This window comes from Alligator sinensis, unplaced genomic scaffold, assembly GCF_000455745.1.
Source record: "Alligator sinensis unplaced genomic scaffold, ASM45574v1 scaffold1223_1, whole genome shotgun sequence".
Lineage (NCBI taxonomy): Eukaryota > Metazoa > Chordata > Crocodylia > Alligatoridae > Alligator > Alligator sinensis.
Window position 1 is genome coordinate 1,970,141 of NW_005842062.1, and position 24,930 is coordinate 1,995,070.

At 40.9% G+C, this 24,930-nt stretch overlaps 2 long non-coding RNA genes across 2 annotated transcripts in view; one reads left to right on the forward strand and one right to left on the reverse strand.

Annotated features, from left to right (window-relative positions):
• Window positions 1-9,335, forward strand: part of LOC112550235 — a 25,417-nt gene extending 16,082 nt beyond the window's left edge. Inside the window, exon 4 of the long non-coding RNA XR_003093953.1 lies at window positions 8,776-9,335. This is a non-coding gene — a long non-coding RNA (uncharacterized LOC112550235). The remainder of the gene's footprint in view (window positions 1-8,775) is intronic.
• A 1,045-nt stretch (window positions 9,336-10,380) lies between these two features.
• LOC112550234 lies at window positions 10,381-23,800 on the reverse strand. Its single transcript, XR_003093952.1, has 3 exons — window positions 23,680-23,800; window positions 18,919-18,972; window positions 10,381-10,620 (listed from the first exon to the last, which is right to left on the reverse strand). It is a non-coding gene; the product is annotated as an uncharacterized LOC112550234 (long non-coding RNA).
• Window positions 23,801-24,930: the final 1,130 nt, after the last annotated feature.

A 24,930-nucleotide genomic window follows, 5' to 3' on the forward strand; every position in this document is an offset into this window, starting at 1 on the left:
TAGCCGCCATGTGTGAATATTGTAGCACTAGCCAATCACGGGGAACGAATTTGCATACCGGTGGCGGGAACTCTTTTCCACCGTGCATTCCTCTTGCAACTCGAGCAATGCACTCTGCAAAAGAAGCTGCAGAAAAGGCGGGAAACTGGTCCCTGCACCGGAGTTTCCTCTTGCTACAGGAAACTCCCGTGCAATGCTCTGCAACTTAACGTGGATAATTCTGATGCCGAAGCACACACACACAATCATGCCTTTTGGGTCATGACAAACCTTAATGTGAGTAACTTTATTATTATTATTATTATTATTATTATTATTATTACAACAACAATAATAATAATACATTTTTATTTCATTCCTTGTTCCCAAAGTTGAAGTTACTTTATGGGGTGTAGAAGGAAAAACTGAAGACAGAGCTTAGCACCTTCTGCTATTAATTGCCACTTGTATAACTTCCAATAATGAAAATGTTATTTTCTCTATGTTGTTTTGTTTTGTGTGCACGCATACTTGGCCTTTGGAGGGCAAAGCTGTGCTTTGTGGTGTCAAACTGCTTCCTATGAGTAAGGACTAGAACTGATGCTCTATTGTAGATGTTCTTTAGTGCTGCTTAGTTCAAAGGGTGGCAGTGATCACTTTTCTGAACTTACTTGAATCTTTTTTGGTCTCCCTTGACCTGATTAAATCATCTTCCATTTCCTTAGAGCCATCCATGTGCACTATCTGCTCCTTCTATATTGTGTGCCACCTTTCATTTTTTCAAGACAAAATCAGATCTCTAGTGAACAGGTGCAATTCTACAGAGTGGTTCCTGCATGCAAGAGCCTTAAGTTTGGCTCTGCAGCTTCCTTGGTATTCATTCTACAGGGTCTCAGTGGGTTTGCCAATAGCTGCAGGATATCTCTTCAGCTCCCAAGAGACTGGTTGCTTTGTAGTGCCAAATGTGACCCATAGCCCTAAAGAATAAAAATCCCAATATTTGTATAGTGCTCTGTAGTAGAGAGGTAGTTAGCTCTATTAGTCTGAAGTCAGACAGAAGGCAGGATAGATATGCACTTCTATAGATTAACTATATATCACAAGCTTTCTTGAACCCAAGTTTACTTCACTAGATGCTGTGAAAGGACATACAGAAAGCAGAGTATAAGAAGAGATTAGAAAACAAAAGACAAGGGAGTGTGGAGAGAGCAAGAGCGCACGAGGGATAGGAAACAGGGGCGCTATAGTGAAACATTTACAGTTGTAATAGTCCACTACCTTTTAAAATTCCTCTGGACTGAAAGATCTTGAGCCCATGTGCTGCTTCTGTTGATCATTTAGCACTTCGGGACCCTGATCCTGACTGGAGCCTTTCCTGCTTTAGTAATATAAATAATAAATAATAATAAATACAGATGCAGACTGACCAGAGATGCTGAACTCTTGGTCTGTGGGCCAAATCCAGTCCATGGAACCATGGCATCTGATCTGTGAAGCTCACTCTGAGTAAGGAAATTTGGTGGCAGTTAACACTGCTACATCTCCCACTGCCAGATTTCCAAGTCCCACATAGATAGACAAGGGCTGAGCTGTTGCTGCATGGCTAGAGAGGGCCCCAGCTGCACTTGCCCTCCATGCCAAATCAGCCTACCCTGCACCTGCCCCACATGCATGGTCAACCCCCAGCCACGCTCACTCCATGGGCTAGAATGGGCCCACTGGCCAGATCAGGCCTGCAAAGAGACCTGGCACTGCAGATCTGACCCATGGGGCAAAAAGTTTGAGCACCACTGGACTAGACAATAACATTCCTGATCTGATTAATGAAGGGGTTTCAGTACAGTTATGACCTTCCTATATAGCTGTTTGAGAGATTCCAGCTATTCTGGCTATTGGTTTAGTACGGTGCTTCAGCAGTGTCTTTAGATGCATCACATTAGAGGATGAGTCTAAATGTGAACAAAATGGGGCTAAGAAGGTTCATCAGGAATTTTGTCCAGGCATATAGGACAGAATAAGAGAAAACATGGAGATGTTTAGGGAAAAATCTGAAGATGGAAACTCCGGGGAAATAAAAAGCGGTTGACATCACGATGAATTAACAGAGCATAATAATAGAAATAATCCTTAGGCTAATGCTAAAGAAGAAAACAGAATATGTTTTATGTTCCTGAAGTTTTCACAAGTGTATTTTTTTTTATAAGAACAGAGTAGTATTTGCTTACCAAACATAATGGTGACCCAGTCTTAACTAGTGTTTCTGAGCTCTTTCACAATAGAAATGTTAAATAATAATAATAATGTTTCATTCAAGCTTCAGCTCTTAAATAGCAGGCTAGCTAACTGAATGGTTTGACAACAGGTAATTTTCATCACTCCAGCTAATTTGTTTCTCCTGTGACATCTTCTGCCCAAGACGCGTATCGGTAGTTTAAAAGATTGTTTACTTACACCGAGATGGCAATGGTGTAGGCTGGAAAGCTTGATTAAGTTGCAGTTACAGACAGACACAACACAGACGGTCTCGTGGAGGTTGCTAGGCTCCACGGTGCAGAGCTCCGGATGCTCTGGGTGAACAGGCCACCAATGTAGAAATCGTAAATATGTCTTATATTAGTCGCGCTCGAAGACGGGAAGAGGTGGGCGGTGGATCAGGCCGCCACGCTCCTCTGGATCTCACACAGGGTTTCCATTACCCTGCCGTGTACCCAGAGTCCCCACGAGATGGATGTGGAGTCCTCTTCGGCTTGGGCGGAAACTGCTCAAGCCTCTTATACGGCTAACAGGCCAATTGCTAGCCGCCACGTGTGAATAATTTAGCACTAGCCAATCACGGGGAACGAATTTGCATACCGGTGGCGGGAACTCTTTTGCACCGTGCATTCCTCTTGCAACTCGAGCAATGCACTCTGCAAAAGAAGCTGCAGAAAAGGCGGGAAACTGGTCCCTGCACTGGAGTTTCCTCTTGCTACAGGAAACTCCCGTGCAATGCTCTGCAACTTAACGTGGATAATTCTGATGCCGAAGCACACACACACAATCATGCCTTTTGGGTCATGACACATCCAATCTGGAAGAAAACTCAAAAGAGTTCAATGTACTCAAATTTGATGGATTAGGCAATCTCCATCTGAGAATTGTGAAGGAACCAAAATATGAAATCAGAGGTCTTGTGAGTAGGATTTTAATAAATAAAGTTAATATTAAGTCAGGTGCAGCAGCATATGATTGGAAAAACACACATACAGTACCGATGGTCTTAGTTAATTCAAGTGTTGATAGTCCTCTGCTCCTTCCCACAATCCTCAGTAGACTGCCAGACTCTCCAATCAGCATAAGGAAGTATTCACAGTTATTAAAACCTACATGCTGCTGTCTCCACTCTGCTATAGCTACATGCATTCTGTGTGATTTTCTTAGCAAGGTATACCACTGCCTTTTCAGGGTGAGAAGCCTCTAGTAAAATACTCTTCACTGTCGTGTGTCTGTGTTTGCTTCCTGTTGATAAGATGAGAGTTGCAATAATGCCAGCTACTGTAATAGGTCATCCTCTTGAGTTGGATCCATGCCTTGTCACCAGTTGGAACAGAAGCCATGATCAGAAATCCAGAGCATGCCAAGCTGGGAGTTGTTTACTTTAGTAAGCTGATGAGCTAAGAACACTTCTGCAGAGAGGCCTGGGAAAGATGGATACATTTTCCTTCTTTGAAACAACTCCTCGAATAATTCTGTTTAGTGCAGTATTGACAACCAGGGTTGGATAGTCCCCTCAGAACTCCTCACATCTCATGCCATTGAGGGCACATCAACTTAAGTTTGGTTTTATGGTATGAAGACTCAAACACTGGTCCCCAAACCGAAATTAAATCTGTAAGGAAGTCATAACCTCTGAGGCCCAGGACTGACTAATGCAATAGCCCTGTGTAATTTGCATCATTTTTGTGTAATAATGCAAATTATATCTGCACCAGGAATGGGAAGACATCCAACCAACTATCCCAGAGTAGCTTGCACAATAGGTAGTTTTTATCATGCCTAGCTAGGCAGAAGAGACGCAGGTAATAACAGTCTGTATGCCTTTAATAAACTATTGTTTTGGGAAGACAGCAGAGAGATGAAACCCAAACAAGTAAAATTTGCACTGGATTGGGTGGTTACCTCATTTTATGGATTTGTGTCACTCGTCCTGGTTATCTTCTGATTATGCTACTATAAACCCTTCAGGCCTGAGCACATCCCAGTAAGGCTAGAATAGAAATGATGATCACTGGGCACGTCTAAATGAGCCGCTTGCATAACCAAGTACTAAATGACTGAACAGTAGCTGGCGTTACTGTGCAGTAGTGTCCCGGCACGGTTGCTTAGTGACGCTTACTGCACAGTAGCTCATTATTACTGCACAGTAAGTGTCACTAGGCAACCATGCTGGGATGCTACTGTGCGGTGACACCAGTTACCATGTAAAGAGCTACTGCACAGTAAGCTACTGCACAGTAAGCGTCTTGTGTAGATGCAGCCACTGAGTACTAGAGGAGTAGTTTTGTTTATTATTTTCAGAGTCCAGTCCTATCTGCAGTGTATTGGATATTGTTTTGCATCACTGGTTGTTAGAGCAGGGATATTTGTCTTTTGTACATGATAGCTGGCAAATGTTGACATTTGAGTAGGAACTGAGCCTGTGGGAGTCTACATTGGGCCACTAAGAGTTACCTGCTCAATAGACCTTTTTCCTGTCTCCTTCCTCCCAAGGCTATTTAATCTTCTACCTCTATTCCCTCATCCTCTTGACTTGTCACACCCACTACACCATCCTCTTGATCCATTCAGTTGGACTGTTCTGTGGTCTGGCATGCCGTCATCTAAGATGTACCAAATCCTAGTCTTCCATGTTCAGATATCTGATGCACCCTGGCTTAGTTTTGCATACTCATGGGCTTAACTGAGACCTAACATCCCAGAGCCCAGAGGTCAGGCCCATCCTTAAGGCCTTGCCTACACAGAATAGATGTACTACTTTAATATGCCAGAGTAGTTCAGGTAATATTACTTTTCCTACAATAGATATGTTTACACTGGAATAGCATAACCTCACACAAGAAAGGGAATAAACAATGGTCACATTCAGACATGTATATCCTCATGGGATCTACTTAATAGATTGTACCAGTGTAACTGTATTCGTAAAAATCACACTGCTACCTGACTTAGTTATACCAGCACTAAATATGGGCGGACCAGATCAAATAAGTAAGGTTACTTCAAGGAATAAGTGAATGGCATGCGTTGGTGGGCTACAGATTAGAATAGGTCAAACAATTTCAAAGCAGAAGGGGTTTTTTTTGCAAAAAATCCATTCAGTTTTTGTATCAGCTCCATAACAAATGGAATAGCTTCTGCAAGCCTTCTACAACTATGTTGCTTGCTTTCCAGCTGCCAGTTGTCCACCTCGGAGGCAGAGGGCACAGGCAGCACTGCAGCTGCAACACACACATGGTTTTTTACATCTGCTATATCAGAGAAAATCTTATCAGTTGTCTCATCAGTTTTAAACTGGAACACATTTCCAAATGAATGACAGTGACAGTCAGATATGTCTGTACAAGAAAGTATGAGGTTGTTGTCCAGATTTTAGAGAAAAAAGCAAACTGGATAATGTTGGGCCCTGTATTGTTTTTTTGGTATGTGTTGAAGGTAGAAATTAATGATTCTTGATGGACATTATACTATTAAAGGTGATGCAAAGCTGGCATGGTGTGTTGAAGATTTTTGCCTTGAACTGGGGGTGCCAAAGATACAGCCCACAGGCCAGATCCAACCTGTGGAGCCACATCAGTACTAGCCCTCAGAACTCAGTACTAGCTCTGTTTGAGGCCAGTCTAGCACCCCTCCTCCCCTCATCTTGCCTGATCCAGTGCCTGTGGACAAGCCAGAGCAGGCACTGTGGGTGCTAGATCTGGCATGTGGTGGGGAGGGGCTCCATGGATGCCCCACATGCTGGATCCAGTTCCTGCTTTGGACCAGCCAGTTAAACACCACTGGATCTGGCATATGGAATGGAGGGTCTTTGGGGCCTGTGGGCCTGATCTGCCCCAAAAGGGTGGCCCCACACCATTCACCTGGCCCATGGACCAGTCCCAGGCCACACATCTGGCCTGCAGGGCCAGATGAGTTTGACACTCTGCCTTAAGTTGTTCTTTTCACACTTTCAAGATTTGGAGAGTATGGGTCATATCATAATGCTACCTTGACTATATATATATATGTATATATATACATATCTATCTATCTATTTATCTATCTATCTAGAGAGAGAGATTGTCAAATTCAGCACTAATTACAAGGCTGAATTTGGCTAATTTGGAAACGGTCCATGGATCCCTCTGGGTATGTTTTCACTGCAGAAGTAACTTGAACTATCTACACTTGAACTGCATCTCTCAAATTAGTCTAGCTCAGATTATGTGCATTTACCTCTGCATTGCACAAACACTTCTGCAGGCAGAATCCTAGTTGCCTGGATGGGGCATGAGTTAGGGGCAATGCTTGAGCTATAACTCAAGTCAATTTTGTAGTAGAGACAAGCCCTTGGGTTAAGAGGAAAGTTTTCATCTAATGGAAAGTTATGATTTATTATTGGAGAAATCTCTAGCATGCAAAAGATTTTAATGGAGGAACCAGAGCAATTTCTAAAAGTCCTCAGAAGGGATCATCATGGAAAGTCTTTTGCTGTACTTTTAATTTTTATGTTATTGGTTCCTTAAGTGTTTGAGAGATGCCGCTAGGGTGATACGTAGGCACAGCAGACTAATGATGTGAGAACGAAACCCTCTAGGAAGTGGAGGAGGACATATTGGCTGTAACTCCATAGGTTTGTTACAGTATTGCACCGATATGCATCTGCAGCACAGCTTGAGTGAAATGGATCCATAGATGAGTGCGGAGAGGAAGTCAGGGGCCTAGTTCTGACATCCGATATGCATCAGGCAGCAGGCATTTCTGATGATTTTGCACATGATGATTCTGCATGATGAGGGGGTCTAGGGAGCGAGTTCTGAACATCTCAGCAGCATTATACAAAATACTTTTGACAGTAGGATAAATCCAGCTGAATAAAAAGGACATTGTCATTGTGTCAGAAAATGTAATCATTTGGGTGCTTTCTTCACGTATTCTGGCATTAACCAGCTGATACCCAAACTTCTTGAGGCATCTGATGTTATCGCTGCTGTAGCTCTGAAAGTTTGTGCACATTCTTTGTTGGCATAAGGAGCTCCAAACAAGTCCCTCTTGTGCTTTTCCACAGAGAAATCTTAATGCAAATCAGACCTGGTCTTGAGATAGAAATAAACTTTATTTCAGTCTGTGGCACACATAGGCTAACACTACCATGAGTGGGAGGAGGAGGTGTCAGGGCCCTGTTACAGTTTTTTTCTCCTCCCCTCTGTTTCACTTCATTCCTGCACATACCAGTGAGCACTTTGGCAGTTGAGGATATTTGTCTTATTTTTCTCACCCTTCACAAAAGCTGTCCTCTGCTTAACATGCACATTCTTTTCTTCAGAACTGTTTTCCTCCTCCATAGGCTTCTGCAGCTGGCTGAATGCCAAACAGTAGGGTTAGCTCCATGAAAAAGCTTCAGTCATAGACAGGCTGTCTTACAATTTCTTTCTTGTATTCAAAATGCAGATGGATGTTATTACAAAGATTTTTATTTAGAGAATGCACAGATTGTCTACAAGACTGAGATTAATACTTGGGACTTATATGTGTTTTAAATCCTTAGATTCTTTACAAACATTAAACAGAACCCTTGTGAAATGAATGTGTCTAAGGGCATTTTATTATACTAATTTTAAAGACAGGCATTGAATGACTTATCCGAGGACACCTCACACAGCAAGTTGTGATCAGGGTTCTTGGCAACCCACTATCAATCTTATATCATAACTTGCTGTCAAAAATTGGTAGCACTTCACCTTTCCAGAACATTTTTCCACGTGAAAAGATTTTTCATGTGATTTCTGCCCTAAAAATGAAAATGCATTCCAGGTTAGAGCTATCCAGAATAAATGTCAGGCATTTCTAAAACTCAGAGGGCCAAACCTTCTGCTTCACAAGATGGAAAATCTGAACCCTTTGTGCCAGTGTGGGGAGTAGGGGAAGTAGAAAGAGAATCTACCTGCTTGAATGATAGGCTACATTGAGAGAACAGTTTGTCTACACATCAACATGTTGCTGTTTTAATCATACCAGTAGATTTAAAGTGACAAAGAAACCTCTGGTGTGAACTTGGGTATTTCAGTATAAAGTATTTATATAGTTTACTCTGGTCACGAAGCAGAAATAAGACATACTCGTGTAAGGCACTCTGTTCAAAGTAGAGCTTTTATGGATATACCTATTTCACCAAAAGATCATACTATTGACTGGCATGGTTTTGCTGATAAAAGTTTTATGTACAGAGCTACACACAACACTAACTGGGGCAGGGGCTATTCTGTGAAGTACTGTTTCTAAGTCAGGTCTTCGAGCCAATGGAAGATATTTATTAATCAGTTTTAAGGCTCTTTGTATTTACCCTTGGCCATCTCTTAAAGAAAGCAGGAGTCCACAGCTGGTTGCATGTACAAATAAGTGGAGAAAACTGCGTTAGAGACTAGGTATAGTGGCCTTGGGTTAGCAAACCTTCTTAGCATGGAGGTGAACATGAATGTGGCAGTAGTGAATGACTGATGAGAATATCACAATAGGGACTTGCTTTTCTGACATGCAAATTCTTTCTTTTTTTCTCTACAGTGAAGCTGGAAATGCCTTATCTAATTCAGTTTCTGAGAAGAGCAAGTTGAGATATTGTCAGCAAATCATTTCTTTTCATTCCATTTCCCCCTGTTTTTATTAAACTTTCTTTTTGTTAAGATTACTATTGTATGGGTTATTTCATGAAGACCATTCAAGAAGAAGAGAAACCTAAGTGCGGAAGATTAACGAATCTCCAGAACCTATACCCTACCCAACAGCTTGGAATGGACCCATGTTATGCCCCATACATTTTGATTGCTTCTCCTTTGTCACTTGGGGAAGCAAACATGACTGCTAGCTTTTAATTTGGAGAAAAGGGAAGTGTCAGTATTTGATCTGTTTGACTTTCATTATGCACAGTCACAGATAGAATGGAAATGATGAGCAGACAAGTTCATAAAAATGATCGTATGGGAAATTACAGCTGGAACAAGTTATCACATCTCTATGGATCCCACATCTACAGTCTTACTTTATAAGAGCATAAAAATGTGAATCAGGGCCAATGAAACAGTTTTTGTTGCTTAGTCCTTTAAGAAAATACAAGACCCTGGAAAATACTGTAGCATTTCTTGAAAGTTTAAGAATAAATATCTTGAATAGCAAGTTGGTCTAACTTTCTTTTGTTCTACCTAGAGCCACAAAATTATCAAAGGGTTGGGCGATAAAGTAATTTACTGTATGCTTATTACAAAATCATGATGTGTTTGGCCAACTTCATCTTAAAGCTATTTTAAAATTGATTCTGCATTTATACTTCTTTCAAAATGCATGAAATAGAATGGCAAATCTTTCCGAGGACTTTGAAATTAATCAAGGAAGCGTTTGAACTAGCCTTTCTGAGGTACTATCAAATCTTCTCCACCCCAACCCCCCACAACATAAATCCCCTCAGTGATTTTCCCCCTAATCATTGTCGGAGGCATTGAGATTGTAACCCCCATGAGATGAACTGGGATTCCATTCCCAGGACTCGCCAATATTCTAAAATCCATGTGGGCCCCAAGGAACCACAAAGGAACATGCTTCCCATTTGGATTCAGCAGAGGAATTGTTGGGTTTGAAAACAACACATCAAGCAATTGTTTGAAAGGGCTCTCTTTTGCATCTTTCAAAATAGGATAGATGTGCTGATGCATACTTTAATTAATTGCTTTTACCTTACATAGCAGCATTGACTAATGGTCTGACCTCAGACTTGAAAGATATAGGGATAGCTTTCCTTCTACATCTTTTTAAAAAAGAAGACATTAATACTGATTTGATTTAAAAAATTCATTTCAAGGTTATACACATTTTAAATATGCATTTTCAAAAACTAATGCATTTTTTACAGTTTTTTTCTTTTTGTTTTGTTTCTTTTTTCTTTTTAAAGGATCTTTCATATTTGGTATACATAGCATAAGCAAGTTCTTAGCTTCTCATCCTGGAAAACTAGGTTTGGTCAGGAGAAAATACTGTTACAGCTAATTTAAACAGAACCTGGGGTGAGGGTGACATATTTTTTTAGGAAGCTACAAAGCATACATTTATGCATTAAAACAACTTGTGTGCAGATTTAATAGCCGACTTTCAACCTAGGCATGAACAAGATGGAATAATAGGTTACATAGGCAGGAACTTGAACCATATGCTTATATGTATCTATATAACTTTATACCATGTACAAGGCTGGGCACTAAAATGGGCCCTAAAACATTGGTTTGCAACTCAGGATAGGATTTCCATAGTGCAAGAACTGAAGGGGAAAAAAATCACCTTTTTGGTGTGAGGCGCTGGTGCAGTGATGAAGTTCTTGCCTCAGATCTCTTTTGCTGTTCCTCTCAACTCTATTTCTGTATTCTGTGGCAATATAAAGTATTGAGATCAAATTCTAAATTATTCATGTAAATGGAATGAAATTATACAGCTCTTTAACTTTCAACCTGGGAGTCTTTCATTTTGAAGCCTGTACATTGCTAACAAGTTGCAGATGTACACATCACATGAACAGGAGCAAGCTGGTGTTTTTTGTTCATTATTCATTCATACTGAGGTGAACTTGGGCATATGTTATATAGGTCTCCTTTAGTCGGAGTTTAAAACAGATGATCTTATTTAACTCAAACCATACCAGGAGTACAATCGTATTCCCTTTGAAATACTTGGAAAAAGTCCCAGTAATTCTAATAGGGTTAGACTCTAGATAGAGACAGAGAATTTGGGATGGTGTAAATTAACATGGCTCCATTGTCTTCAGTAGATTTACAGATGAGGGTGAGGATCAGGTTATACTCATACTCAGAAATTTAGGAAATATTTTCCTACAGCCATTATGTAGCTTGAGAATCTCTTTTCTCCACTTCCATGTTAATTGTTTGTTGTTGCAAAAAACAAGGAGAACAAATGTGACCGTTCCACCAGTGGTGGACACCCTGGATTATTTCAAGACCTTCTTATACCCAAGGATTTAATATGTTCCTTTGGTAGTTTCCTCATACTAGCTGGATATGTGGGTGAGAAATGGAGCCTAGCACAGGAATTCGGGTTTCCTTCATAGTCATGTAGAGTACTATCATACTGTCATAGTATGGAGTACTATCATACAGTCAACCTGTTTATGATTTTATCCAAAATCACCAAACAGCACTAGCTCTCTCACTAATGGTCTGTGCTGGCTGGCTAGTCCCCTAGTAGTAACTTTCTTCCTTAGTTTCCCGTTGCAAAATCACATTAAACATGAGTTAAAATACAGGGATTTTTTTTTCTAATATTTGTCCATTTTATGTGATCACAAAGAGGAAGGGATGTAATCCCTATAATTGTATATGAGAGGAGATTTGGTCTGTGAGGCAGTCTGTTATCAACAGAATGAAAAAAAAATAAAAGCAAATCCTTGATATAGATTTTCCCTTTTGAGAGTTCTTGCATAGTTTCCCAGTAGACTATAATACCTTCTAGTGCAGGTGTTTTCAACTGGGGGTATGTGTACCCCTGGGGGTACTTTGGAAGGCCCTGGGGGAACATGGCAACAGTGCCTTGAAGCTGGTGGTACTTCCAGTTTTGCCAGTGGAGCTCCAGTTTCGCTGCCACACGCTGCACAGCCCTCCCCCCCACCACTTACCCTGCTTGTTGGCTGGCCGCCAGGGGACTCCCTGCTTCTCAACCAGCTGCTGGGGGTACACTGGTGAAAAAGGGTTGAAAACCCCTGTTTTAGTGCAATTGCTTTTTGTCACTCCCTTTTCTCTTCTTTGTTTAAAAAGTAAATTTGCAGAACTTGCTAAAAGGCTTAGAAACTGCTGTTTGATACCTGCCTGGTGATCATTTTCAAGTTACGAATCACAACTACGGGAGAGGCAAAATTTGTAGTGTCCATACTTTGTGTACTTAGAAGTAGTTTGTCTATGAAAAGAAGAAATGACTAGAGGGCAAGTTCTCAGGATTCTCCAACAAAGAGCAAGGTGAAGGTGCATGTTTTGGGATAACAATCAGTCATCACCCAAGGGGAAGAGGAGACTGCTTGTTGCAGCCTGCTACGAATATTGTATTGTAAATGTCTCACTGTTTAACACATGAAAAGATTGGTGGAATTTGCATAGAAAACTGGAGAATATTTATGAGAAACACTTCAGACAGACAGTCTGAAGGCCACAGCACTTTCATTGTCCGTGAACCTGCAAAATGTGACTTGCCTATCTTAAAGACAGACAGACAGACAATAATTATCACCAGGGATCCCAGTTTTCTCCGATTAAAAAAAAAAAATCCCCAATTTTCGGATTAAAAAAATAACTCAAAATCCACATTTTCCCATGATTAAAATGAAACACCACTAATATATAGATATATATGTATAGTGGTGTTTCATTTTAATCACAGAAAAATGTGGATTGGGTTACTTTTTTTAATCCAAAATTTGGGATTTTTTTTTTATCGGAGAAAACTAGGATCCCTGATTCTCACCAATGTGTTTTGTAACTTTTTACTCTGTTTTTAGTAGTAAATAACCTGTGGTAGGCTGCTTACTTTTGTCATTCCCTTGCATTGGGTTGTCATTCCCTTAAGTGATTAGTCATAGAATCATAGAAGTAGGGTCAGAAGGGACCTTGTAGATCTTCAATAATCTTCAGTTATCTTTCTTGATAAAAGACTTGGTGCTCCATCCTACTTCTAATGAGCAAATAAATTGGAACCTCCAAATGAACAACAATAGAGGTAGGGATCCCATTACACTGTTTATTGTAGAAATACATATCCTGAGATGGTCTTCTCTTACTTTTGCCTCGCCAGAAAGGACTTTGCAGAAAGCAAACTTTCTGAAATTCCACACTACTTATTTTTTTCTGTAATCTTTCTAATGTGAATGGGTTTTTTTTCCTATACAGAAGCTGTGTCAACCTCTGCATATAGGTGTTGGTATATTGTCATTAACTTGTCAGATGTAATCTGGACAATTCCATGACAAGCTTAGATTGCTTTAATAGTTCACCTCAGCTTTGACCTACATGGTATATATAACCTGTCCTGGGATAAGGTGGTAATTAGATTTTAATGTTGGCTAATCCTAAACACTATTTGGATGCAGGGAGGTACATGCTGCCTTGAAAAGTAAATGGGGGCAGCTGAAAAAGTAGTTATTAGTTTACATATGGCAAGAATATTTATTTTTCTAGGTTGCTTGCACCATTTATAAAATTTGAATCTGATTCTTTCCATTGAAATTGATACCATGTAGTACCTGTCATATTATGATGTAAGTGTGAATGTGTATTGTTAGTACATGCATCTGCACTGCATAGCATACACAGACATATCCTCATACTCACACCCACACATATGTACACCCATATGTTTGGAACAGATTTAAGTGATAATGACACACCAAAAAGTCCTGAACCACGTGCACATTCCATACAGTGACTGCTTATTTTAAAGCAAACTTATGAATGTTTTCAGGCAGTAATTGCCAAGTAAATGCTCATCTAATAGCTGCTGATATCATTGTACTGTAACAATTTGTTGTGGTAATATACTGTTCCCTGAAAATCTTCAGAGAACATCAAGTCCTATAGAACACAATTATGAGGGTAAACAGTTGAAATACAGTATGCATGCACAATTCAGGGAAAGGTTCCAAAGTGTAATTCTATCATAAGCTACTTTAGCAGTACAGTAAACAAGGGACTGTGGCTGGCCAGGAAAGGCTATATCTGGAATAATTAATCAATAATTCTTTACAAAAAATGTTACCAGCTATAAACAATTTACAGCCAAATGCCTTACAGCAATGCCAAATATTATAACTGCAATTACACACACACACACACACACACACACTTGTGTGTGTGTGTGTATGTGTACGTACTATACATGTAGACTATACTGGATTATATATGCATATATAATATATACACACGTATATATACATGCACATGTGTGTATACATATATATGCTTTTATTTATATATATACACACACACACACACACACACACACACACACACACACATACCTACACACACACACACAAGGGATATATAAAAAACCTAGTATAGTCTGAAGTAAAAACAAACTGTAACATAGCATATGAGATCTTATGATTTGTATGTTAAGAATCTATGATTTATAGGAGATTCTGGTGTGGCAGACAGTGAAAACTGGAAAACTAGAATCCTGAAAATGTAAACTGTATTTTAATGGTGGAGAAGCTTTTATAACAAAAAGCACAATACAATGATTAATTTATAATTATTCCTATTCCCACCCCCGCCAGGAATGGAATACTGATCTTTTTCTTTCCCCCAACTGTTTTAAGTGTTTTATTTGCATACTGGATAATCTATGGGATAACTTTTAATCTATGGGAATTTTTTAGTTTTTTTTATCATCAGAAGGATTAGTGATCAACTATTAATATGAAAATTCGACTCTATCTATAAATCATAGTATATTAAAAATGAAAAATAAAATCCACAATTTTTCTTCTCTCTTTTAGGAAAAACAACTTAGATTATTAAAGCTGAAAAAAAATCTAAAATTGTAATTTTTTTTTCTGAGTACCCCTTGGAGTTTATGTTTTAGATTCTTTGCAATTCTCCAAGCTCAGACAATGAAAACAGACCTAACTGTTAGGCAACTGATGTTCTGCCTGACCATTGTAGTCAGTTTGTCATATTCACCTGCTGTGGTGCATGTTACGATTAGGCTAAGTACAGACAACCAAAAAGCAAAAGGCTGAATCAATTCAATCTCTGTGGGTTTCATAGATTTCATAGGTTTTCATGGTTGGAAGGGACCTCAGTAGATCATCAAGTCTGACCCCCTTCCCTGGGCAGGAAAAAGTGCTGGGGTCAGATGACCCCAGCCAGGTGTATGCTAAGCTGTGTAGATTGAACAGTTAAGCAAGTGAACAGACATTCACTTTTGATTCTGGAAACGCAGCCACATGCCTGCCTGCAGTGGCCCAGGCCAGAAGCTGGGGGTGCTAGAGCATGCCTTCCTGCTTGGCTGTAGCAGACAGCTTGGGCCAAGGCTTGGCCTCCCACCCTGTGAGTGGGGGATTCTGGGGGAGGTGCAAAGCATCATGGGATGTGTGTGTGTGGGTGGTGGGATTGTGAGTTAACTTGAATGTGGAGGGGATCTGGGACAGAAGTTCAATAAACTGATTTAACCTAAATCAGTCAAGTCTGATACTACATCCATCCAGGTTTATCTTAAACCAGTTTTGGCCATTTTGAAAGCAGTTTATATGCTCCAAACTTCTGTGGTATTACAGATTTGAACCAGTTTCCGATCACTTATGCCAGTTTATGTGTAATTTCTGTCCCTAGCCTTAGAGTATAAGTACTTCAAGGCAAGGTCTATCATTTCCGTTCTGTGGTTTTATAGTGCTTATCTCCTTTTACAGTAAGAGAAAGGAGAAGGGAGGCTTTGGCAGCACTAAAGGTCTGTAGATCTAAGATAGAGTCCATTTTATTGTATGGAGCAGAACTATGGGTTACTAATGACTCATTTAAAAATAGAAAAAAATTCTAATTATATTTTAAAGCAGCTTTTATCTCTGTCACATTCTACAATGGGAGGTCTTATGTGATCTGAAACAGCTTAGTGTGAGCCCTTCAGCTTACTTAAGAACTCTAAATTATTGGGTAAAAATTAGAGCTTGTACCCCTATCAGATACCCTAAGAAATGCATTTTAGAAGCCTCTCCTCTTCCAAATATGCCCTTATCTGGATGGTCAAATTACATTGTTTTCTCCTCCAGACAAATGACATGGTAAATGTGCTGACAGTTACTGACCCAGTATCTCTCCTATATTTAAAACAAGAGGTAAATTTAAGAATTAAAGATAGCATCATGCTGAAAGATTTGCAGGCAGTGAGACTTCTTTTTTGAGATTTATACAGCACTTTTCTGGTTTAGACAATTATCTATCTCCAATACAAAACTGCAACCAACAAAAGGCCATTACTAGACTGCAATTCACTCTAATGAGATATGCAGTTGTCATGGGGAGGTGGTGTCAGACCTCATACACAGACAGGATATGTTCTTGCGGGAAGGACAAAATAGATTACTTAAATCACCATTTGTGGTCTTGCTCAGTCCTTTAAGAAATAAGAGGAAAATGAATCTCTCCTTTAGTGGAAATTTCTAAATACTGGGCAAGTGAAGAAAAATCAAGTTGGCTTCTTTCTAACAATTTACAGCCCATCCTATGCTCCCTAGGTGTATTTGTGTTATTTGTACAAAGAATAAGGGCCACAGTCAAATATAATTTCCTGTTTTTAATTTTTTACTCCATTTTATATACTTTGATTTTATCTATTTTTGCATCATTATGTACTATATTCTACTTTAATTTTGTTTAAATTGGCAGAATATGTAATTGTACTGTTTGGGTTGGTCTAATAAAAGATATCAAATTCACCCAAGGAACCTTGTCTGCCTATGTCCTTAGACCAACACGGCTACAACTTACACCCCTGCAACATGGAAGATGTCGAATTCAGCCGTCTGAAATGGACGAAGGGTTTTTGAACCTGAAAGCTTACTTAATAACTATTCTCCAACCATTTGGGTTGGTCTAATAAAAGATATCAAATTCACCCAAGGAACCTTGTCTGCCTATGTCCTTAGACCAACACGGCTACAACCTACACCCCTGTAATTGTACTGTATGCTTTTACCAATAACTGTAAATTATATATTTTTATTGTAGACAAGGTTCTTTGGGTGAATCTGATATTTTTTATTAGACCAACTTAAATAGTTGGGGAATAGTTATTAAGCAAGCTTTCAGGTTCAAAAACCCTTAGTAAAGAAGCCAGAGGCTAGGCTGGTATGCATGCAAAGCCTGTCTTGCATGCATACCAGCCCAGCCTTTGGCTTCTTTACTATTCATTCCATCCAGGAAGAGCACACATCAACTGCAGAGGCATCCTCAGCCTGATGAAGGGTTTTTAAACCTGAGAACTTGCTAAACATTTTTTCCCCCAACTATTTAAGTTGGTCTAATAAAAGATATGAGATTCACCCAAGGAACCTTGTCTGCCTATGTCTGTAGACCAACACAGCTACAACCTTCACCCCTGTATACTTTTATTGTCAATTTTACTGCTGTGTTTTAGCAAAAGCTGTAAATAAACTACTGCTACAGAGCCTATCACAACAATAGGCCATGACCCATGACTGTGGCCCCAAAGTGCTATTGCAATACAAATAAATAATGATTTAATCCAAATCTTTGTTGAGGCAAATTTCCTTGTGTTTTTCATGTTTCAATACCTGGGTTGCAAAAACAGGAAGAGATTTTTTAAAACCAGTTTAATGGGAATTCTGGGTTTGCTTTTATTTCTTTTTAAAATTTAAAATATTTACATTTATATTGGCTCTGAGAGCTGCTCTAATTAAAGTGTGCAGAGCGCCTCATGTGTCAGCATTCCCGAGCTTAAAAATGGCAGTGGGAGCAATTTATTTAAAGCTCATTGGATGAGCTTTAGATAAAGTGCCCCCACTGCCATTTTTAAGTGTGGGGATGCTGATACACGAGACACTGGAGGCTGCTGGAGCACAGTAATTACCAAATCCAGCAGACTCAATTAATTGAGACTGCTCCGACGTGCTATAATTACAGTGCATCAGAGCAGCCTCACTGCTCGTATATAGGCACCCACAGTATTTGAAAGTTGTTTTGCATTGATTTTATTGTATTACATGTACAAGGGAAAACTGAAATGAGGTATAATGTTCTGACAAATTTGAGTGCCATGCTTGCTGCTCAGAAACACAGAAAGGAGCACTGTTAGTTGGCTGAAAGTACTTAAGGTTGGTAACTGTTTTACCAGATCTCTAGGTAAAAATGCCCAATAGAGAATTGTGAGGTGGATGAATAAGGACAATGTACATGTAACAGGTAATGTGCAACTAATTGGTCAACTGCACAATTACCCTGAAACCAGCTACATATGCAGATTAGCTATCACATGATAAAAAGCTCCAACCAGCTATAAAGTCAGGCCTCAAAAACGTGTACTAACTTTATAGCTGGTTGCTATGGAGCTTTAATTTGCACGTGTAGCAGGGTATCTCCTGCAGCTGGAAGCCTGTCAGCTGACCACATTCCCAGCCAAGGGGTGCAATCCCTGAGCCCTAGGGATCATGGCTGCCTTGATCCCCAAAGCTTGGGGGGTGTGAAAACCCCTGGGCCGACACAGGTTCTTGGTCTTGGCTGTGCCTCACTCTGGTTCCCAGCTGGACGTGGCCCCCTGCAGCTGGGATCTTCCCGCCCGTGAGTGCCTGCTTCTTGCTGATGTAGGGGAAGCCTAGGATTGGGCTCCCCCTACACGGGCAATAAAGTGTGATTGATTTTAATATGCGATCCCACAGTCATGCTTCCTGCCGGGCGTGTGTGACATGGCACGAGGCACAATTATGTGATTCACACTTGTGATCCAACTGCATCTTTACCTGCATGTGTAGAGGGGGCCTAAGTGATTAAGGATCTGCTTGCATCCTATCTAATCCAGTGATTCTCAATCAGGGTGGTGTGGCATTTTGGAGTGCCTCAAAATGTTAGCACTGTTAGGTGTGCAAACATCATTCACAAGATAAATCCAGAGATTTCAAATAGAAATTCATAGTGTTAAAAACACTCTAACCTGTTGTGGTCCTTCAGAGTTCCTTGCAACAGAAGAATTGCTTTATTATTCTTCCTGTAGTAAAAAACAAACAAACAATGGAAATTAAAAGCTGGCATTTTCTGAGGGGTGCCTTAAGTCTAACAACAGGTGCCTTCAGTCTAGAAAGTTTGAGAACCACTGGTTTAACCTGTTTCTAGAAAACATGAGCATAATGGAAAATCTAACCAGCCCAGGTTGAACTATGACTGATTATCTGGCAATGAATAAACATAGCAGTTTGTCAATGTAAATCCATTAGAAAGTGGCATCGGTCCAAAAGAATCCACCCTTAATCTATGTCTGGTACCTTTGTCATTACACAGTGACTGAGATTTAAAAAAAGAGAGAAACAAAATCTTGCTTATCCAATTTAACCGAATGTTCTAAGACTAAATCATCACATTAATTGGAATGTGCCTAGAGCCTTTCCATTAAGGTGATTTCACCTCCTATCCCACTTCAAGATGATAAAATGGCTTTTGTCTTACCATGTCTACACTGTAATTGTGGTTTTAGAAGACCTTAATGTACTATTAGTAGTACTAGTAATAGTACCTAGCTCCTCTAGAGTGCTTTTTCTTTGTTGCAACATGCTTTACACGGGCATTGAGCTGAATATTATTATCCCTGTTGTACAAATGGGGAAATTGCTATTCAGGGAGTCAAAGTGACTGGACTGACATCATGAAGCAGGGCCAATAGAACACCTAGCATGAAACCAAGTCTCCTAAGTTTCAGTTGGGTGTGTCTACATGAGATGCTTTGCTGTGCAGCAGACTAATTTGCTGCCTAGTAAAGTGTCACTGTCTACACGTGCACAGCACTTAGGGTTCAGTAGACTAATTTACTGCATTGCTGAATAGTTCCATCAGATACAAGTGGTATCCGGCAATGCAGTAAATTATTGCGCTTAAATGCATGTGTAGATGGTGACATCAGCATTAGTTTAAAAGCTGGAGGGACCAGCCCTTCCTTCCTTTCATTTAGGTGGGAAAGGATTGAACCAGAAAGCTGCCTCTTTCCTGCTTTTTTTTACAGGATGTTGATTGAAAAGGATGCAGCTAAGCTCCTCTGCTCCTCATTTCTGCTTTCTTTCACAGGGTGGAAGTGAAAAGAGGTATTGTGTCAAATTGAGGCAGAGTATATTCAGTCACATTAATTGCATGTGTACAAGCAATGTGCCTGTTGAGGACTTTTAACTACTAACCCACACAGCCTCCCACTAGTGGATATTGAGGATAATGGGCATATTTGCATTGCAATTACTGTTCATGTTGATGTGTCTGTGCTAGCTTTAAATGAGGGCAAGCTCTTGAGGGCAGAGTCCATCCTTTGTCCTGTGCTGGTACAATAACTGGCACAATGGACTATGATCCAGGTGTTACTGCAATGCAAATCAATAATAATCTAGTCTATGTTAACTTCTAGTCAGATGCCCTTTCGTCTGGGTATTGCTAGCGGTGTCAACAGTGTGGATTGAAATGCCTATTCGAGGATCTGAATAAATACTTGTGTACCTAGCCTGTACTTCTACAGTCTTACTGCAACCAATATGTGAGCTAACCAGTTAAAAGCTATCTTGGGAATGTCCACATGAGCAGCAATGACTACAGTGTATACATACCCAGTATAGCTGTGGCAGTAAATATTTTAAACAGCCTTTAAATCATAGAAATCAAAGACTTTTTCTCTCATCACCTCTTTGGAAAATGAACATTTTCTATGTTGTGCCACAGGCTAGATTCTCTTTTATGCTGCTGTAAATTTAGTGCTAGCTTGCATATGTCAAAAGGGTTATAAAAGTGGTGGATTGTCCAGTTGAGGATAACGGGAGCATAGCCTATGCCACTTCCTAGCCTTCAGCATAAGGGTGAATCTGAGATAAGGGAAGGTAGTCACACTGTCACAGCATTCCAGCAGTCTGTGGCTGATATAATGTCCCTTTGCAACTGTAGCCAGCTGTGGCAGGGCACTGCAGATGCCTGCCACTTTAAGGGCCTGGTGCTGGCAGCCACCAGGTGCCCGATGATGGCAGCCATTTTGAATCTGGGGCTGCCTATATAAACAGGGCAGTTCTGCTGCTGGAGGCCAGGTAATAACACCACCTGGCTGGAGGGCTGCTGGTATCATCTGGAGGTAAGGGAGGAGTTGTAGGGGATGGTCAGGAGGCTCCTAGTCCTGGGTACGACTGAAAATTGCACCCTACCAGGAGTGGGTGGCCTGGTGGGGCTCCCAGTGGTGCAGGAGTCCCCAGGAAATGCCAGGCCAGTTACCACCCCAGTGAAAGGCGGGTTGGGGCGCCTTAACCCCTAGCCTCCACAATCGGGTGGGTTACCCCTTTGTAGGGCCTGGAGGGTGAACCCCAGAGAAAGAGAGTGAGGCCATAGACTCACACCTGTCTGGACTTCCCCTGACTGGTCAATGCTGGGTCCAGGACCGGAAGGGTGGAAGGGCCAGGGGCCCACATCGAGGGATGCCCAAGAGCTGAGGGCCTGGGGTTCCAACTGGCCTGGAGGTGGGCCAGGGCTAGTAGCCAAAGGTCCCGGGGGACCACACCCAGAAGGGGAAGCAGTTCAGGGAGCTATGCTGCCCAGGATGAAGGCAGATTAGGCCGCTGGAATGGAGGGAACATAGAGAGGTTCAACACTAGGATTATGGGGCCCAGTGTGGGGCCAGTGATTGTGAGAACATCTGGATGCCATCTGTGAGGCTTGGGCTGTGGTGAAGGGGAGGAATGGAGCCGCAGATAGTGCCCCCTGGCATCGGGGCAAGAAATGGGCAGCCTCCTGCTTATTAAGATCAATTAAACAGTTAACAACAAGGCGTGGCTGGTGAGAAGGCGGGCAGTTATTCCAGAAACATGTGGGCAGGCCACTGGGAAGTCGGCCCTGAGCAGGTCCCCTGTTACACCAGCCAGCCAGCCACCCAACTATAGCTGGGAGAATCTAAGGCTGCTGTAAACTGCAGAAAAGCCTGACAGTGAAGAACCAGCTGTCAAAATTGTTAAGTCACAAATGGCTCACTTTTTGTCATATCCCTTCCAGTGATACACTGTGAACATGGGATGCACATCAGAACTCGGCCCCATATGTTGAATAGGATGTGAAAACAAGTTGTACTACAGCCCAGCTGAGAGAAGTAACCATTTGCTCTCCATATCCTATCATGCCAATGAAAATGGAGAGGCTTGAACAGCTGACTGTTCCATTCTGTAAACCCCAAAAAGGAAGACTAATGTTCTTGAAGACCTAACAGGCCATCCCACAACCTGAGTTGTATAGGGTAATCCCCATTGCGATAGGATATTGTTCCTTGAGTGGTAGTCTTTTACTGCCACCCTACGTACTTCAAAGTATCCATGACTGCAACGAGAGGGATCTAGTGCTAATCGGAGAAGTCTGGAATGTGGGAACTCATTTGGATGAGTTTAGCTCCTTCTCAGCTTGTATGCATCTTTTTGGTTGACACAACCGGTCTTTTCAGCAGGCTTAACCTTACTCCTAGCAATGCTCTCTACATATCAAGAACAACTCTGGTTTGGCTATTTATGACAGGAGCAATTGGAAATGATGGGGCAAAATTCGGCATAAGCCTTTGAAAGTGTATGTGCTTTTTAAAACATGTTATTTAGCTATGTTGTAAATGCTTACACCAGAACAGGAGATCCCTTGAGGCTTGGGAGATATTTGCCCTGGTTGGGCTCCTTCTTAGCCTGGGCACTGAGGAACGTCATATGGCCTGTTCATGGGGTACTTCCCTCAACTTGGCCACCACACCTTGATCTTCAATAAAAGGAGGGTCCTAGGATGGTACTGACAACCCCTATGGGCACACTTGTGTTGTTGGTGTTCTTGGAACTACACCCCATCCACTCGTCAACCAAGATCTGGCTGATGTCAATGGTCCTGTCCCCAGGTTTACACGGCCTGATGCCTCTGGCCCATTCCAGGGCTTTAGCTGTGTCAGGCCCTTAATTAATTCTGGGCCTTGGAATTTACTCTCGATTGTGCTGAATTTATGAAGCCTTAATCAAGCTGCATCATCAGTTTCATTTGCAGGTTTTCCAAAATTAACACAGTCTGTAATTAAGTCGTGGTTGATCTTAAATCAATACAGTTGCTAATTAATTCATAGGCTCTCCTAAATAAATAAAATTCAAAATTAATTCATAATCGGTGTCAATCAGGTCCCAGCCTTTAACTAATTCCTGGGTGTTCAGCAGTCTCTGTTTCAATTAATTCCCCTGCTCAAATCAAACAGTTCGGCCTGCCTTACTTTCGGGTCTGGGGTTCATTACCCACCTCAAATATCCTGCTGTTCTCCAAATTAACAGTGACCACCTCTTTAAAGGACAATGAAACTCAAAGGAATGACGTCTTTGCCATGCCCGTATGTTGGGTCATGGCAGCTGTCACACTCACGTGTTCTCTGTTTCAATGTCAGCATGTTGGGGTCCATGAGGAGCCTTTTTTCAGGCTGCCCTGGTTTGCTAGATGGTTGGATACCCCTCCAGGTTTCCAGACTGGGGACGGGGTTCCTTACCACTCTCAGTGTTGCAGAGTTTGATGCAGCTGTGGTACTCTTCCCCCCCAGTGCTTGAATCTGCTCACTTTTTTCTAGCTGGCTCTGGGCATGGGTCTGTGATGTGAAATCCTGAGTGCCCTCATAGCCTCAGAGAGCAAGTGCTTATAAACCATTGCAGTGGCACTGCTTGCTGCTCCGCTTCCACCGGCTCCATACCTGTGGGTAAGTACTGGCCATTTCCTGCCCTTACCGGGCATTCTGCTGCATTCATCCAGTGTCCTGCCGTGCCTCCTGGGTCCCTCCTACGTTGAGGTTAGCACGTGTGGTGTGCCCTGCTGTTACAAATGCATTTAAATATGCTTTATTACCTGGAAAATCATTTAATTTCTTCCCTTTACCTTTTATTAACTGTTTGACCCTGATGCTTTCAGTTACAATATGTGGACAGGAACAAGTGTTACATGTTTATGATATCTACAAGCTAAAGAAAAGTGCATCCTTAACACTGTGCAAAAGCATGAAAGTTGTTTTTATTTTTAAGTGGATCTCACTAATACTGTTGAATACTGTTGAATAGTAGATTCAATTTGAATCTACTATTTTTTTGTAATAAAGAGGATCAAAATGTAGCCCCCTCCACAAAATAAACAAAACCAGAATAGGGAAAATATGTTTGGGTAGTGGGTTGATAAAATTAATTGTTTATTGTATTACTTTTTAGGTGTCCTTTCAGATGCTGTCTTGATACAGAGCTCAGTCATATTATTTTCTAAACAAAATTTATTTAAGCAACATCTTTAAACTGTAGCTTACATAACTAACAGCGGAACAAAACTTGGAGATGCATATATTTGCCTAGAATTGATATAAAATACTTGTCAGGTGAAAATAGGCTCTATAACAAGATCCTATTCTTGATAAGAAATTGTGTGAATGCCATGCAAATATTGTTAAATGGTGTGAGTCTCAAATATCACTAAGCTAGCATCTATTGCCTTAAATACCTGCCCTTAAGGTATAGTGACAAGTAGAACACCTTGAGGGAGAGGGAATAGATACCATGCCAGCATGTATGAATAAGATGATAAAACCTATTTGCATTAGGTCCCATCTACTAAAACTAAGAAAATCTATACCAAAAAATTGGCAGATTGCCCTTTTCTATCTGACCTCCCTGGATCAATGATCAAATTTACTTGTATAAGGAAATGGTGCTATATGCCACTCACCAGTTCCTTCAAAATGTAGAATTTTATCTGATTCTTCAGCTAAGAAAAATAGCTATGGGAATAACAGCCTAACATAAAATCAGCTGTGCATTGTGGAGAGGAGGATGGAAACTTTACCTGATGCCACATAAAATGGAGCTGGTACTTTATAGCAGAGCATTAAATTCTCACTCCACTTAGTCTGACATCAAAGTTATGAATGATATTGGATGTCAACTAATCAGGAACTGGAATGGCA